This window comes from Pleuronectes platessa, chromosome 9 (assembly GCF_947347685.1).
Source record: "Pleuronectes platessa chromosome 9, fPlePla1.1, whole genome shotgun sequence".
Lineage (NCBI taxonomy): Eukaryota > Metazoa > Chordata > Actinopteri > Pleuronectiformes > Pleuronectidae > Pleuronectes > Pleuronectes platessa.
In genome coordinates, this window is record NC_070634.1 from 10290311 (window position 1) to 10306693 (window position 16383).

Below are 16383 nucleotides of genomic sequence, written 5' to 3' on the forward strand. Positions count from 1 at the left end.
TCAGTGACAGATTCATTGGAGCACCGTCCCAATCAGTCTTTCTGTGACGCACGGCAATGCAGAAACACACTCGAACAAACAGCGCGGGGGCCAGTCCGCCCTGCTATCAACCAACAGCAGTGACAGATCCAGTCAGCCCTTTTTAACTTCTCCTAATTGCCTCCAAACCACAGCCGACATTATGTAAAAATAAATTGACATGACATCCTGTAAAATGGAGGCTTTGAAATGGAAATGTTTGCGAGACAAAGGTTTTTCCCTAAATGGCTTTGTGTTTGTCATCCTTCATTGTGCGGGACCCTGGATGATTGACTTTCTTTGGCTGGCTGAGGGGCATTGACATTTCCGTGCCCTTCTGCAAAGATGGATACCTTCCTATTGAACCAGCGCTCGTCACAACAGCGCGCCCACTCAATGGACCATGTTGTGTTGTGTCGATAACTATAAAGTTGGTGTGTGTTTGTGTGTGTGCAGCGGCATTAATGAGCATGAGCGTAAAATTAATTGACCCTCACCCTGACCCTATCTGTTTGTGTAAAGATTGTGTATTTAGTATTCGCGTGTGTTTGTGTGTGTGCCAAGTAGTCGGTAAATATGTGAAGTCACCATGTGATCTCTAACCTCATACCTCTACTTTGTGCATCTTTCTGTCCGCACACATTTTTGTCACATTGGCAACAACACTAATGTTTATTAATTACTGGATCAAATGACAACAAGCAATTTGAAGAGGTTTTCTAATCATGATGAACCCACAAAGAATTATCATCTAACCCAATAGTTTTCCTCTGCAAAACATTTTTGTCCTTTTGAAAGCATTGTTTTGGTTTTCTTTTGGCAACTTGACTTAAGAATTGTATTAAAGTGTGCCTTAGAATGTTTTGTCTTTGTTTATTTTATTTTAATAACATGTTCCCACACTGTTGGCTTGAATGAGCCCAGCATGGTCTGTAGTCTCAGGGTTATTATCCAGTTTAAGCTTGTTGAACTAACAACAAAATGTGTGTAATTTGAAATACTTACATGAAATACACATACGTATATAAACATGTGAAATATACACACATAACGAATAAGGAATGTGAGCTAAATTCAGTCTTGGCTGCAAAAAAAAAAAGAAATCCATCAAAGTGATAATATTCCTCTCTGCAGGATTTTCAGTGTAAACAACACCAGTCCTTTGTAAGGAACATTTACTATTTCTGTTTAGCAGGTAAAAGATAAATGGTTAAGAACAATGGTTAGAGTTATGTGTGCAAGTCATTGTTTTCCATTGTTTGCCAACTTTAAAGAAAATCACTTTCATTGGTAAAACAAAAATCAATTAAGTCTGTTGAAAGTGAAGTAAACAAGTTCTACTAACACAATGGATCATGCAGAGAAAAGCAGACAAAACAATCTTATCTCAGGATCAACACTATTTTGTTTCCTCCTGTTTCCAAGCAATGGAATCAAATCACTCTCAACCTTTAAGCCCATGAATGAGAAATCTGAACTTTTATAACTCTAAATGCTAAATGGATGTGACAGGTTCAGTCATCTGTTCTGTTCAAGACTAAGAATTAACTTTTTCTGTGTTTTCAAGAATAGTTCATCGATATGTATTTTAAAGAATAATAAATATATGAGGTACCTGCTGTGATCCTACAGAACAGATATTGTACTTGTATGTCTGCGAGCAGTCTGTGTTGAGCTCTGTGTGTTGAGCTCTGTGGTGTGTGTGTGTGTGTGTGTGTGTATAAGCAGTATATTGTGGAGTCCTGTGCCTTCAGCTGTGTTTGGGTGCGGGTGGATTACAAAGGGATCAGGATCAGCAGGGAGAAGAGGAAACAGACAGAGTACCATGCAGCTCTGGTACAGCCCAAGGCTTGGTCCTGCTCCCCAGAGAGCGCACAGCAATGCAGATCAACCAATCTGAGGAAACACTCTCCTTCATCCGGGGGTTTCTAGTGAAAACAGACACTCTTTTTTTCTCTCCTTCCCTCAAACTTGGCTAAGACATTAGTGTGAACAGGGATGTGTTACCTCACCACTAGCCCCAGACGCAATTACAGCTAGCAGCCCAGACGATGTAGTGAGAGCCGCACGCAGGCACCGATCCAAATCGGCAGGGTTTACAAGATTTCCTTGAGCGTCGAGGGGGAATCGAGCAAAGTGAGCCTAAAACCTGCCTTGTAGACATTTCACCAAAAATTCACACTGGGACATGAAATACAAAAACAGGAAAAGATTCATCTCAATTCATGTGTTGCGCTGTGGATTTGTGAATGTGTCAGTGACATGTGTGTGTGGGTCTGTGTGTGTGTGGGCGTATGCGTATGCCCACAGTATGTTTCAGACAGGTCTTCTCTTTGGTTGACAGCACTGCTGCAACATTCATAACAGCACAGGGAAAATGTAATGAGGTAAAGTGTCACAACATCTCATATCGCTCTGCTAGCCTTCAGTCCTGACAGCCAGACTCTGCTCACTGATGTTAAATGTGTGTGTGTGTGTGTGTGTGTGTGTGTGTGTGTGTGTGTGTGTGTGTGTGTGTGTGTGTGTGTGTGTGTATCCAATGGCTCCATCTTCAGTTAATATTTTGTGTGGGAGGGGGCCAGTGGAATAAAAAGAGCCAGGGACAGGAGATGTTGAGCAATGGGCCACATTGTCACCAGTATCATAAAGCCACACTCTATTTCTATCTCCTCACAGAGAGGGAAGGTTTACAATGACAGGAAATGCAGAATACATCCAGACAATCATCAGATCATATTTACTTTCACTCCCTCTCTCTTCCTCATTTCCTTCCTATTTCCACCTCCATCTCCCTTCCTCTTCCATTTCCCCTCCATACTTTTTGTTCATTAGTCACTTCTGAGTCTCATCACCTTCTATTTTCTCTCCTTCCCTCTGGACATTTCTAAATGGCAAGTTTATCCTCCTTCGCCCTGTGAGTCTTACCGGGCTAATTTCCTTTGAGTCTGTGGGTTTACAGGTGTCCCTGCTGGGCGTGTGGTGTTACGAGCGGTGTAGGCGGCGTCCCTCTGGGCCGTGCAGGGTCTGGCCTGTTCTGTGACAACTTCATCTACCTGGGACACCCAAGGGTGATCGCTAACACACCTCAACTCACCTTAAAGGAGACACACACACAACTCTTCCAATGGATTGCTCATACTGTCAAATCTCTCCTGCTGACTCCTTCCTTTTTTCTTCTTCTATTCCTGCCTCTCCTATCTTTCTTTCCTTCCTTACTTGTGCTCTCTTAACAGCATTCTGCATATGAGCTTCTCGTCTACATGCAAAAAGCCCTTTAATTCACAAAAACTGATTGTTACCAACGTCTCAGAAACAACAATGGGGTAACATTTGGGTTTATCTTCGTTGGGGTGTGGTCATATTCACAGTAGTGTAGACAAGGCTTTAGTAAAAAAAAAAATTGAATTCTCTCCTCACTCCCCTCGAAGACTTAACTTTCCTTCTTTCCACCTCATTTCCCTGCCATCCTCCCTCCCTTTGCTCTTACCTTCTCTCCTTCCTTACTCACTTCCTCCCATCTCTGTCCTTACTCCTACACGCCTGAGAAATGCAATACTTGTGCTCTTAAAGTAGAGCAGGTCCCCAGAGGGATGAATGACAGGCTATTCTCTGCCTCCTGTCACTACTTCTGACATACTTAAAGAGCAAATCCTAGAGTTAAATTATCCTTTTTTTCCTTAGTGGTGTCTGAATCAATTAATCACTGGTACCTGGTAAACTATAAGGAGGAATTCATTGTTTTTAAGGTAATTTGTATTTAACAGTCAATCGTACTGAGGCCTGGTCAGGGACTTTATCTACTCAATCATCTTGGCTGTGTCTCCTTCTTTTTCACGGCTCCTTGGTCTCTCTCTCTCTCTCTTGACTTCAGCAATTTTCTACATCGCTGGCCTGCTAACATGAAGATAAGAAAAATCCTCATTGTATTACTGGGTCAGCACAGTGTGTAGGTATGTTTTTTTATGTTTGTGTAACCTCTCATGTGAATGCAGCACATGGGCTCTGTTCATCTTTATACTTGATGACATAAGTTTGTGTCCCAGTGGGCGAGTGTTTATTGTGCCGTGGTTTGTGGAACGCTTATTAAAACCCAGTTCCTGGTCTTCAAGGGAAATCAATATGCTTTCCCGCTTTCGACGTGTCCGGCCTTTATATGCTTCACTGCCTCCTACAGCCGTAGTTCAGTGTATGTAGTCACTGCCTCCACTCATGCTGAGCAACACACACATACACACTGACAGAGCTGTTGGGCCAGAGCCCAGCAGCTGGCCACAAGACACAGGTCAAAGGTTAACAAAGAAAATCTAAACAAAGGCCTGTGTAAATCAAGGCATTGTGGAACATTCTTATCCACCTGTGAGTACTTTTTCCTGGCAGTTTCGAGAAACCCCAGCAGGTTTCAAGGCCCCCGCAGGAGCACGGAACCCCTGCTGGGTCTGAAGAGCCCAAAAGGGGGGGGGCCACCAGACACTGGAGCCGAGAGGGACAAAGGGTTGTTAAACTTTTGGCGGGAAAACATCCTCCTGCAGGCTCAAGAATCTCCCCCTGGTGGTGGAAAAATGTTCTGGGAATGCCTCGGAACCCAGCTGAGTTCCAAGCCCCGCCCACTCAGATCCATTCCTGACAAATCAATTGGCCGATGTCCTATGACCAATTCCTCAAGGAGGAGGACCTCTCAGGTAATTTAAAAGGGGCTGCTCATCAATAATCGCTGCCCATTCCCGATTCCCTGAAGATAGAGCTGACCTTTCCAGTTAGTTGATCCGGAGCTGCGACACAGCTGTTAATCCCTGCAGGACAAAGCATCATTCTGTCGCAGAAGAGACGAGGCCGAATTCCGTTCCACGAGCAAGACGAATTCGCTCCATATCCGGTCCCAGCACGAAGCCGCTGCAACAGATGAACCAGCGCTATCCAGCTCAAGCCATGACTTCTTCACCTAATTCCGGGGATTCGCTGACCGCATGTACCCCGAGGAACACAACACGATCATTCACTGGACTTCTGGAAAATCCGCGCCACGCGCAAGCAACACCGCGGAGGTCACAGTAAGAGGCTTTATTGTCTGGGCAGAGACTAGTTTAAATACTTAGCGTGTCATGTTTATTTGAGTGTGTTTGTTTGTAGATCGCTGATCTGGTTTTAAGCCGTGTAACACGAGGGAACAATGCGTCACTTCCGGTTCCTTGTTTACATTGTCGAATGTTTTAAAGTGCCTCGCGCCGTGACAGAGAGCCTCCGGCAGCACTGTTATCGTCCGACTAAGTTTGCAGAGACTTAACCTGTTAAAAGATCGGTGCACAACTCTAATTTGTGTACTGAGTGGTGAAGTCACTGTAGCTGGTCTCAGACGATGTTTTTTTGATGTCTCTTTCTCTCTCTCTCTTTTCTCCTAAACCTGTTTTTACACACGTCCCGACCTACACTTACATATTTCATGTGGCATAGAAAATTCTAGATTTAAAGAGCCTCAATACATCTCGACGCCATTCGGCGCCAGAACCAGGAGATAAGAAACCCCTTTGTCTAAAGTTCCTTTGTGTAACAGGCGACCGACCGCCATCTTGTCTTCGACCTCATGTTGTCACCGGGGTCATAAACCTCCATCTTGAAAGTACGTGAACGTAACATCTTGATCACGGCCAGACTACGTCACTACGTGATCTCGTCATTACGCCATAGCCACTCCCTTTTTTCTTTAGACACACACACCCACGCACACACACACATAGAGACACAGACAGGCAGACACACACAACCACACACACACACCAGTAGATACTCAGTATTACATGTGTAACCATTGTGATAAGTGCTGCTGCTGCTGTTGCCTTCTTTGAAATATTGGAGTTTGTTAAATGAAGAATCATTGAAATAACATTAACTTTATTTCCCCTTTTGAATAAATACTTTTGTAATTAAAGTATTTGTATTTCTGTGATTATTTGTACATGTGTATGTGAATACAGCTGGATTACTATAGCCTGTGCGCGAACTTAAAACCCTTCATTGTTTATTATATAATCATTAATATTAAATATTGAGATTATTAATATAACATTTATCACTTGAGACTGATAACTATAGTTTGACTAGTTGGTCCCTGTAACCAGGTAGGTGCCCCGCTACGATAAGCATTAATTACAGATTGTTTCATTCTTAATTAATAATTTTATTGTTTTCATTAATTATTTAACCATTATTAATTGATAACCGTATCATTTCTAATTAATTATTTTACTATTCTTAATTACTAGCTTTATAATTTTTAATTATTTTTAACAAATAATTTCTACTTTAATAATCATTTCTCATGATTATTAATAATTAGCCAACGTCAAATCTACTACTACTATTGCACAACAGAGCTAATCATCAGCCACCTGCATGCATATTCTATACCTTAGCTGATGAGTAAAGTACATAAGGAGCGGTCAAAACAAAGTGGCAAGTGTGTGTATATGGGAGGGTGTGTGTGTTGGACAGAGAGAGTGAAACAGAGATAAAGGAAGAAGGGCGAGTGTACTGGAAAGTTTGCCAGCAGCTCATTAATCTGCACTGTGGAAGAGATACTGCATGCAGAACTCCCTCTCTCTCTAACACACTCACGCGCACACACACACACACACACACACACACACACACACACACACGCGCACACACGCACACAGCCCTGCAGCTCATTGTCATTCATCTCTGCAGCCCGTGTGTCCTTTGTCTCTCATTGTCCTGAGGAGTCTGGAGAGGAAAGAGTGTCCACGCTGATTGAAAACTTGCAAATTAAACCATTCACCCAACTCTAATCTGGTGTGGACAAAGTTTAACTCCACGACGGTACACACACACACAGGTCTCTGAACTTGTATCTGTGGTTTTCCATGTGCATGTTTGAGGCAGACTGCTTTTTTTATAACAGGGGGAATTCTACATTGTTTAGACTGCATGTGTGTGTGTAAGAGTGTCAGACAGATTTTGCGTATTCATGTATCACTGCCTGAATCAGCCGCATTCCGAGCAACTCCAATCAGGTCTCCCTGGTGTTGTTGGAGGGATCGGACGTAAAAGCGTGGTGGTGGTGTGGGGTGTTTGGTGTGGGGTGTGGGGTGCTGCCAGCCATAATGCTGACTGAGGAATCCAGCGGTGTGGATGAATTAATGAGGCATGTGAGTGCAGGCTGATCCAGCCCATCATAGCCTGTTAAGAGCTCCTGTGCCGCCGACAAACTGTGACAAACCGCCGGTCATCAATCACACACACTCCGCCATTTGCACACTCACCGTCCCATCCGGCCCCATGCATGGCTCGTCTGTGCCGAGTCATTTGTTGTGCTACTGTCAGACTGCAGCAACTGCTTAGGTAAACAAGACATTTAGATTCCTCATAAAATCTTGTATATTCACATTCTCTGACTGTTTCATTATGCCATCATGTTTTTTAGCAGAACAATTACTAGAGCTTCATCTTTGTTGTGTCAAAAATGCAATGCTACCATACCGAATCATGTAACCTCTCTTTTTCCAGTATGATCTTAACTTTTTGATGCTCATGTGATCATATGACCATCTTCATGCTCAGCTGATTATGTGCAGGGGAAGGGAAACTGTCACATGCATCCACTGTGGTGTTTGTCTGGCCCCTAATGCTCCATCTATTGAAATCTAGTCTGTACTCTGTTTTTGGAGATTGAGGCAGAAACATAGACTAAAGGAACAGTTTGAATTCTTGGTATAACAAAAAGACTTGAGATGAGATTGTTTCCACTTTCATCTGTATGCTGGCATACTTTAAGCCACTTGCTGAACTGCCAGTATGGTTTTTATAGACACTTGAAAGTGGCCACATTCTTTTAGCCTTATGAATACAAATGTGTCCTGGGCCACAGTGACGTCCTCTGACCCGTTACTGTTTGATAATGAACTGAAAACATTTTACCACTCCTCAGTGTTTCCCATGTACCGATTTATTTTTGAATGCTGGTACAATTAACATTAACCTCCACATATTGATTTTCTTTTTTACTATTTCAAATGGCTGAAATAATGAATCATTCAAGAGTCAAGCTGCACCCTGTGCATTGATTTGCTCGGCCACTCCTGGCCCCACTTTCTCTCTCTGTAAAGTCAGACTGGGTAAATGTAACATAATTTGATCTTTGTGAACAGAAATGACATACGGCTATAGGGCGGGAAAGTGAAATCTGAGCACAAGTGGTAATGGGAGTTGTATGTGGAGATGCATTCTAATGCCTCGAGTGAACTGACATACTCACAACTCTCCGCTTGTCATCATATCACTGTAGACAAATGTTGATACCAGGTCTGATCAGGGTCTGGGACGCATTCTGCCACATTCTATCAGCAGTGTGAACACAAATGTTTCCTATTTCTATGTGTCAGTCCTTGGGGGCGTTGATTTATTTGTGGCTACTGCCACAATATCAACACTTCCAAGCACATATTGATTTTCTATTGGTTCAGTTTTTGTGTAAAATGTTATAGCTTCCCACAGAAAATTGATTTCACCCCAGACCATTGCTAATGCTGAACTGGACCTTTGTTTCACTCATCGACACAAGCACAGATAAGAAATAAAAAGATCAAGTTCCTATAGAGTGACAGTATTTTTGCATTAAAAAATCTGACTTTCCAGTATTGGAATCTATTATATCTATTAGGTGTTGTTGTTTTGTGTGAGCCATGAAATTGTTCATCATTATATGAACCATTGGTTCATAATGGTGTTTTCTTTCACCCCTGTGGTCAGCAAGGAAAGCAACATTGCAGTAGAAGCAGAAGACAAAAATAGCAGTAAAACTCCACAACATATTGACCTAACTGCGAGAACTTGGAGAATTTGGAGCCAAACACATAAATCTATTCCCTCCTTAATGAAGTAATGAATGGGATGTCCTGCGGGGAGCAGCATGGCAGCAGCAGCCCTTTCTATCTGTCTTCTTTTACCAAGCCTTGCACCTCACTGAGAATCAATCTGTCTGTTGGTTTCTTTCTTTTGTGGTTCTGTGCTTTGGGCTATAACTCTTCGCTATATCTTATACAGAAGCTCTAGGTCAAAAATATTGCCAATTTCACTCTCTGCTTCAGTTCGCCCCCAAATCCCCCAGATTCTTAGGGATCTGCCAACAAATTCCTCAACAGACTGTGTGTACCTACAATAAAACATTTATAATCCTCAGTTATACAGCCTGTCCCTCCCCATTTCTCCCGTGTCATCTTTGACCTCATCGCTCAGATCTGTGGACACACTGCTAAGGTGCGTTAGGGGCCGGTTATATTATTAGCCTCAGCCTCATGAATCTTTCAGACTCAATCATACGAGCTGATGTGAGTGGAGTGGGTCCCAAAGGAGGAATTAGCTAATACAGAAACCCGGCGGGACCGTTTCTCGTGGCCTCTTTAAACATGAGCTATGCATTAGCTCTTCACATAGTCTTGAGCACATATTGGTTTTATATAGGACAGGCCAAACAGGTGTGTGTGTGTGTGTGTCAGAGTCCATTTCTGTGTGAAAAGGAGAAAAGGAGAGTACATTTTGTGCACAACCTTGTGAGCATATTTTGGGAGTCTGGATGTGAGAGAGCGTGCGAACTTGGATAAGTTTAATCTTATGCATCAGTACAGAGGCATTTTTGTATAAATAATTGTATTGATCTTTGATAGGAAAAATAGATAAGGAGAAGGGGTATAGACAAGAGCCTGGAGCCAGAGAGAGGTTAGAGGTGTTAGTGGTGTGAGGAAGTGCAGTGGCAGGAAATGAAATGTGTTATTTGGGAGAGATGCTGTTGGGGGGGGGCTTCTACAGGCTTGTTTTCTCCCCAATCTCTGCTCTCCCGAGCAATTTCAAATACGGCGCTACACTGTAGGTCTCGCCAAGGAGCAGCGTGGTGGTGGAGGGGTGAGGGGAGGAAGAGGGGAGGGCAGGGAGATGGAGTGGGCTGTAGAGGGGAAAGAAAAATGAGAAAAGGGTGATAAAAGGAGGACAAAGAAAAATAGAGAGAAATGGAGGATTAATAAAAAAGATGGAGAGTGGTAAAAAATCACAAGAAGAGGGCGGCTGAGGCGGCAACAGGAGTAAAAATATGAAGATGTGGTCAGAGAAATAAATGTAAGGAAAAGATAAATCACCTTCGATTCAAAGTACATAGGAGGGATGGAGAGGGAAGGAGAGGAAGGAAGCGGCAGAGGAGACTCAGATCTAATCAACATGATTGGAAAAAGAGGCCTGAGTGTGTGGGGAGGTGAAAAATGAAATAAAAAAAATCATCAGAAAACCAACCCTGTGGCCAGGTGCTGTGGAAGATGCTTCTGTTCAATCTTCTGGGTGGAGGTGGACATGGAACTTCAAACTTTACTTAGGTTTTCAGATGGTGATAAGAGTGTATAGGTGCGTGTTACAGTTATTAAACTCAACCGAGCCCGAGAGAAAACTGATCAAGCCCAAATCTGGGTCAGGCTTGTCCTGATAATGGGCATGTGCAGGACAGCTTGGCCAACATGGGTAGCATTTGAATTTTTTACGTGTAGGTTTGCAGTGAGTGATATAAATCTGTGAATAACTTATTGTTCTAATCCATAACTCATTGTTCTTACTGTATATATTGTTGTTTTATGTCCAATTGTTGTTTTATGTTCAAATGCACCAACAACACCAAGGCAATTTCCTGTATGTGTAAATATACTTCTGAAATAATTCTGATTCTGATAATGAAAATAAATTGGTCCCACATTTTTGTCATATCTTTATCCCAAAATTGTGACTAAATTGTTCTCAAAATTCTTGGTCTACATTTTTTAATCTTCAATTTTCAAAAAAAAACGTCAATATTTTGAAGCGTGTCACTTTTGTGATCTGCTCAGGTTTTGTTATCTCCTCTAAGCTACAGAGAAAAAAGGGGGGAGGGGGGGGGGGGGGAAGGGGGGTCACACTGGTTGGTGCGAAAGATGGAGGAATGGAGGGAGAACAGTGTTGATTAACTTGAGAAGAGAATAGTGTGATCAGAGTAATTCCCTCCTTGTTTCAGGGATACTTTCCCACAACACATTCTTTGTTTGAAATGTGTTTCCTGTAGAGCAAACGGCACGTGAACTTAACAGAAATAGCAGCAGCTGTCAAAAAGAATATGATAAGAGATGACAAGGGAAAAAAGGAGACAATACAAACAGAAAGCTCTATCTTTACTTTTAAAACAATCACTCAATACTTTGTCCCTGTATTAGTAGGTTCTTGAATCTAAATAAAACCACGGGACTTAAAGCCCTTTTAATGCTGCTATATAAACATGTTTACTGCAGGCACAGGCTTTAAGAAAAGGAAATGTGTGGGAGTATATGTCCCTTCATTAATTTAACTGACATGCCAATAAAATGCTGTGTTGACCTGATTTTCCATGTGTGGAGAGCAGATAGGAATAGAGAGAAAAAGTGAAAAGTGGTGCTGTGAGGATCATGCATATGTATGTATGCTTCTCAGCCTATGTCGGTGCTTTGACTGTAACACACACTCTAGTTGTCTGTCTTATGATTCTAACATCTTGAAAGTAAAGTTGTCTGTGTTGATGTCGGCAGCTGAACAATGAGCTGAGGAGGACCATGTGGTTGAAAGCTCCAAAACAAGCTAGTAGATTGACCTTGAGCTAAGATATTTTTAATCCTCTAATGTTTCTATAAATCAATGAATGAACTGTCACCTGCAGAGCTGTGTAGTGTAGATTAACGGTGCACGTTTGCAGTGCTTGAGATAAATCTGTGAATAATGAGATATGGCAGGAAAATTAGTTTTTGATGGGTAATTTTGTTGGCGGTGTGGCAGTGAGCCAGACATGCAGAACAGGCTAGTCCACTGTAGTCATTGATTTTATTAGTTATAACTTTATTAGTGAATAAAACACGGTTCACTTGGAGAAAACTTGTGCGACATGTTTACATTTTTGTGGACTTTCGTTGAAGCTTAAACTGGTCAACACTTCACTGTGTGATTGTCTTGAATTAAAGAATTACATGCACGACAGTTTCAGAAAACAAGAACAAAGAGATAAAAACCATGTAAATGGAGATTGTCCTCAATTCAGCAACACATGCTCAGCAATACCAAATGCAATAGAAGTATTTGTTTGTGTTGTGAGTATTTGGTTGTATTATATTTAGTTGTTGTTATTTGATTGCATTTGGTCGTGCACCGAGCATTTGGTCGCATTGTGAGTATTTGGTTTTGTTACAAATATTTGGTTGTGCTGTGAATATTTGGTTGTGTTGTATTTGGGTCGTGTTGTGAGTACTTGCAGCCCTTTTCTATCCGCCACACATGTATTGTCAAAGAGATTCAGGTGTTTTCTCTATTTACACTTTGTTTATATGTGTTTTCTTGAGTTGCAGTGTGTAGGGCTCTCATGGGAACTGTTTAATGGCTTGTTTGAGCTGCATTTTTCGATATATTTCCAAGACATATATAACCTGTGAAGAAGATTTTGGACAATGTGATTGAGTTTACTCAACGACCCGAAAAAACGACTCCCGGTGAAACCAACAGCCTCTCAGGTAACCTCAACGACTCCTAACCACCCTACAAGTTTAACACCTGGATCTCCCAGCAGTCGGATAGAACTGAAGAGGCCTCTTGGATTAGAGGTGAAACGTCTTCAACCAAGTCCTGTTGACCTGTCATTTAGCACTTGGATATACCCTGACCTGGATGACTGAGAATCTTCACAGACATGATGTCATCCTAATGAGCTCATCAAAACTGATTGAGGTATAATCAATCAAAGTCAGTACAACACCTCTGTACCATGGTTGTGTGAGGACTGTACACGACGGTGAGCCTCTTTTTGACTTTCTGGTACGTCACTGCTTATCTGGAATTTTGTGTACACCACAGGAAGGATTAGAGACACTAAAACAGAGATATTTGACTTTTTTATCTGAACATCATCGGCGGTGTACAATCCCAGAGGGTGTTGTTTATTTTGGGCTATATTTTATTCTCTCATATCTGTGAACAAATGTTCATTCCAGCTGTTGTGAAGGAAAATATAATTCATTACTTTATCTCACCACATAGCCATCAAACTGACAGGCTGTGTGGTGTCTCATTAATCACTTTATTCTGCTGCAGGATTCAGGCTTCAGCAACTGGTTCTAATGATCAAAAGGAAAGAACGACCTCGAGCTTAGATTTCTCCTTCTTCTTTTGTGGGCTTCCTGCCTTTATTATATTTTTTCTATAGACGTGTAGAGAGACAGGAAAAGCAGGAGAGAGGGAGAAAGGGTGACATGCAGCAGGGTAGGAGACAATATTAAGAGAAGTGGGATGAGGCTACAGTTTATATCCTTCTCAGCCGTGGTAAATGAGGAGCCGGGGTCATCTCACTTCGAGGCGAGCCAACCTGCTACTGAGTGAAGCTCCTTATTCTGGGGTTTGGAAACTCACATTCCTACCTCATCAACTTAGTTGATATATATATATGAATTTATGCTCACAAGCAACGCTAGGCTAACCATTAGCATAGGATAGTTGCAAGTATATATACAGGTTGCTCAAAAAACAACATACAAACATGGCTATTTCACAGTAAAAGCTCTTTTATAACTGGTCACATGACTTGAGCTGCATTTTTCTGTCTTGAAGGGCTTGGTTCATATCGTATCCACACTCTGATTTATTAAACTAATAAATGAAACAAGTTTGACTTCATCACTATATTGTCTAACATATAAATGGTGTCATTACAGAAGTGGCAGATATGGTATATTCTAATACCTTGGACGACTGGTTGCCTAACACTTATATTAGTCAGATTAAAGAATATATACAAACCATGTTCTTTGTGATCTTCTCAGATGGCATGGTATTTAAAACACAAAAATATGTTACTAAAATTACTGCCAGGAAAATATTTTTTCGAAATTTACCCACATTTCTCAGTGTTGACTTGTCTATTACATGTTTTACTGTTTTATCTTGCAAGCAGCCCTGCTACTATCAAAGAAAAATCGTCTCTGCATTAAACCAGCAACCAAGATACAGCTACTGCAACAACAAGCCATTAAAGACAGAACTCTCGGTCGTTATCTGTACTCCATCATTGTCACAATGACACAACAGTGGCATCATTCGTTTTCAGTGAGACCGCATGCAGTCAAGAGCCATGTTTCCATGTATATTTATGAGCTAGCTTAGGTATGCTAGTGGATGGCCTTTGAATGCTCAGGCTTAGCCTAGCATTGCTAATGATAATCAAAGTCAGTTACATATCTATTGTGGAGGCTGTGGAGATATGAAATGAATGTTACTTTGCCAACCACCGGCTGACCCGTTGCCGTCCGCAGTAGGTTCTTGAGGCATCCTCCTGTTTGATGGGATTCAGCCTTTACATGTTGTATGTACGCTGGTACTAACACTATTGAATGAGTTCGACTACTAAGTAAGAACTTTACAAAGATAAGGATCTAGTAGGGTTGAAGTGCTAATGCTGAGATGTCCACAGTATCTTTTCCCTCTCTCTACCTCTCTCTCATAAATATGAACCACTGACTCACAGTAGAAACACAAGCCATTAATAATGCAGCTCCCCAAAATGCATCTTCCCAAATAATTGCAGCTATGAGCCAGGTCCTGGAGACAGGATATCTGCAGCTGTGGTGCCACTGCCTCATTTTGACTAAATAATGATTTCACATGGAGAGCTGCAGCCGAGCAGAGGATACTGGTGAACATGCCTCTCTGGCTCTAGAAACAAGAGGCCTAGAATAAGCTCAGCTGTGGGTGTGAAATGCAACACAGAGATTATGACACACTGTATATTTCCTACAGCTTAATTTGTCTGTGTTGTGTTGGTTAAATTGTGATTGTATATATGCTGTCGCAGGCAATTAACCTTTTTGCCTTTAGCTATGATTAATATTAAAAAATATCAGATTTGCAGCTGTTCAGTGACATAATCAACACCACAACACTAAAGTAGCACCGGAAAAAAGCAATTAAACACTCCTGAGAGAAGAAGGCTGAAGGAACTTGCAAAACTAATCAGCAAAAGAAAAATATTTTTCTGTTAAACTGTCGGCGGAAATGTCGAAGTTTATGCCAATAGCCTTTCAAAACCAATACGGTTTATCTATGTCAATAAAAAATACCAAACAAATTGATCGCAACAGATGATTACAAAATACGTGTGTAATTCATGCAGTTAAGAGACATTGGTCACAACTTATTGATCCAAAGCTACAACGTTGATTGCTCTCCAATGATGTTAATGCACACATACACCTATCAGATAAACAGACTGAGGACAATATGCCTATTTTGACCCCTGACCCCTGATCTATGAACCGCTTTTCATAAGTAATGACCCGTTAAACTCCATCTGGTCTTTGTACGCATGAACGTGGAACACAAAGAGCTTTTAAAATAGGACTAGGTCATGAGTCAATGAGCTCTTTGATTGTTTATGTGGCATCTTGTTTTCAGTGTCTACACCTCGAAGAGGTTTCACTCAAGTAAACACCACATATTTAAGGGATAACTGGATGACCTTGCTGATCTGCTACCAAAAGCCTTGAAAACAGAAACTGGAGCTAAACATTGAAAATAAGATGTGTTACTAGAAGGTAGCTGCCAAAAGAAAACACAAGTCTTGGCAGCCAAAAATGTAAGCCAGGAGTTTTAAACGCCCACGTTGCACCAGTGTCCCGCCTGTATGTACTTTAATATTTACAATATCATTCAACCCACGATGCTTTGGCCAGAGCCCAGAATCAATGGGCAAGGCTGAACGCTGTCAACAACAACTTTTGCACCAACTGTGATGTTTTCAAACTCATTCGAATCCTGTGGGGTACGTGTCGAAAGCACATGTTCCTTCAGAGTAAGTAAATCACTTTGAGATTTTTCGCCATGTACCACGTCTACCTTCTCTTTTCTTTATTTTTCTGTCCTCCCTCATCCACAGCAGCATGAGCCGCTGCTCCACCCCTGACTGAGCCCACCGCTCCGCTGGGGCCCATGTGTCCTTAAGTGTCTGTCTGTGTCTCTTGCTCTCTGTCTCACACACACACACATACATATACAGGCACGCACACACACACATACACTCACACCTGAGACAGTACAATTTTCTGACAGCCACATTCTCCCATCACACAGCTGAGTGGAAGAGAGAGATGCCAACTACTCTTGGGGCAGAAGGTGAAAAAATACACACACATACACACACACACACAGTTGAGCATACAGCTTATATCACAACTGAGTGACTTGCAGCATATGGATATTCCCAGATCACTTTCCGTCAGGCAGCTGGATCCAAACACTACTGGATCTGACAGGTAAGCTGCTCTTGACTTTTGTGATTGG

The 16383-nt window shown here is 41.8% G+C and overlaps 1 protein-coding gene across 1 annotated transcript in view; it reads right to left on the reverse strand.

The window, feature by feature from the left end:
- The window catches only part of ncanb (neurocan b), a 129352-nt gene that overhangs the window by 46352 nt on the left and 66617 nt on the right, over positions 1 to 16383 (reverse strand). The gene's annotated exons all lie outside the window — the stretch shown is intronic.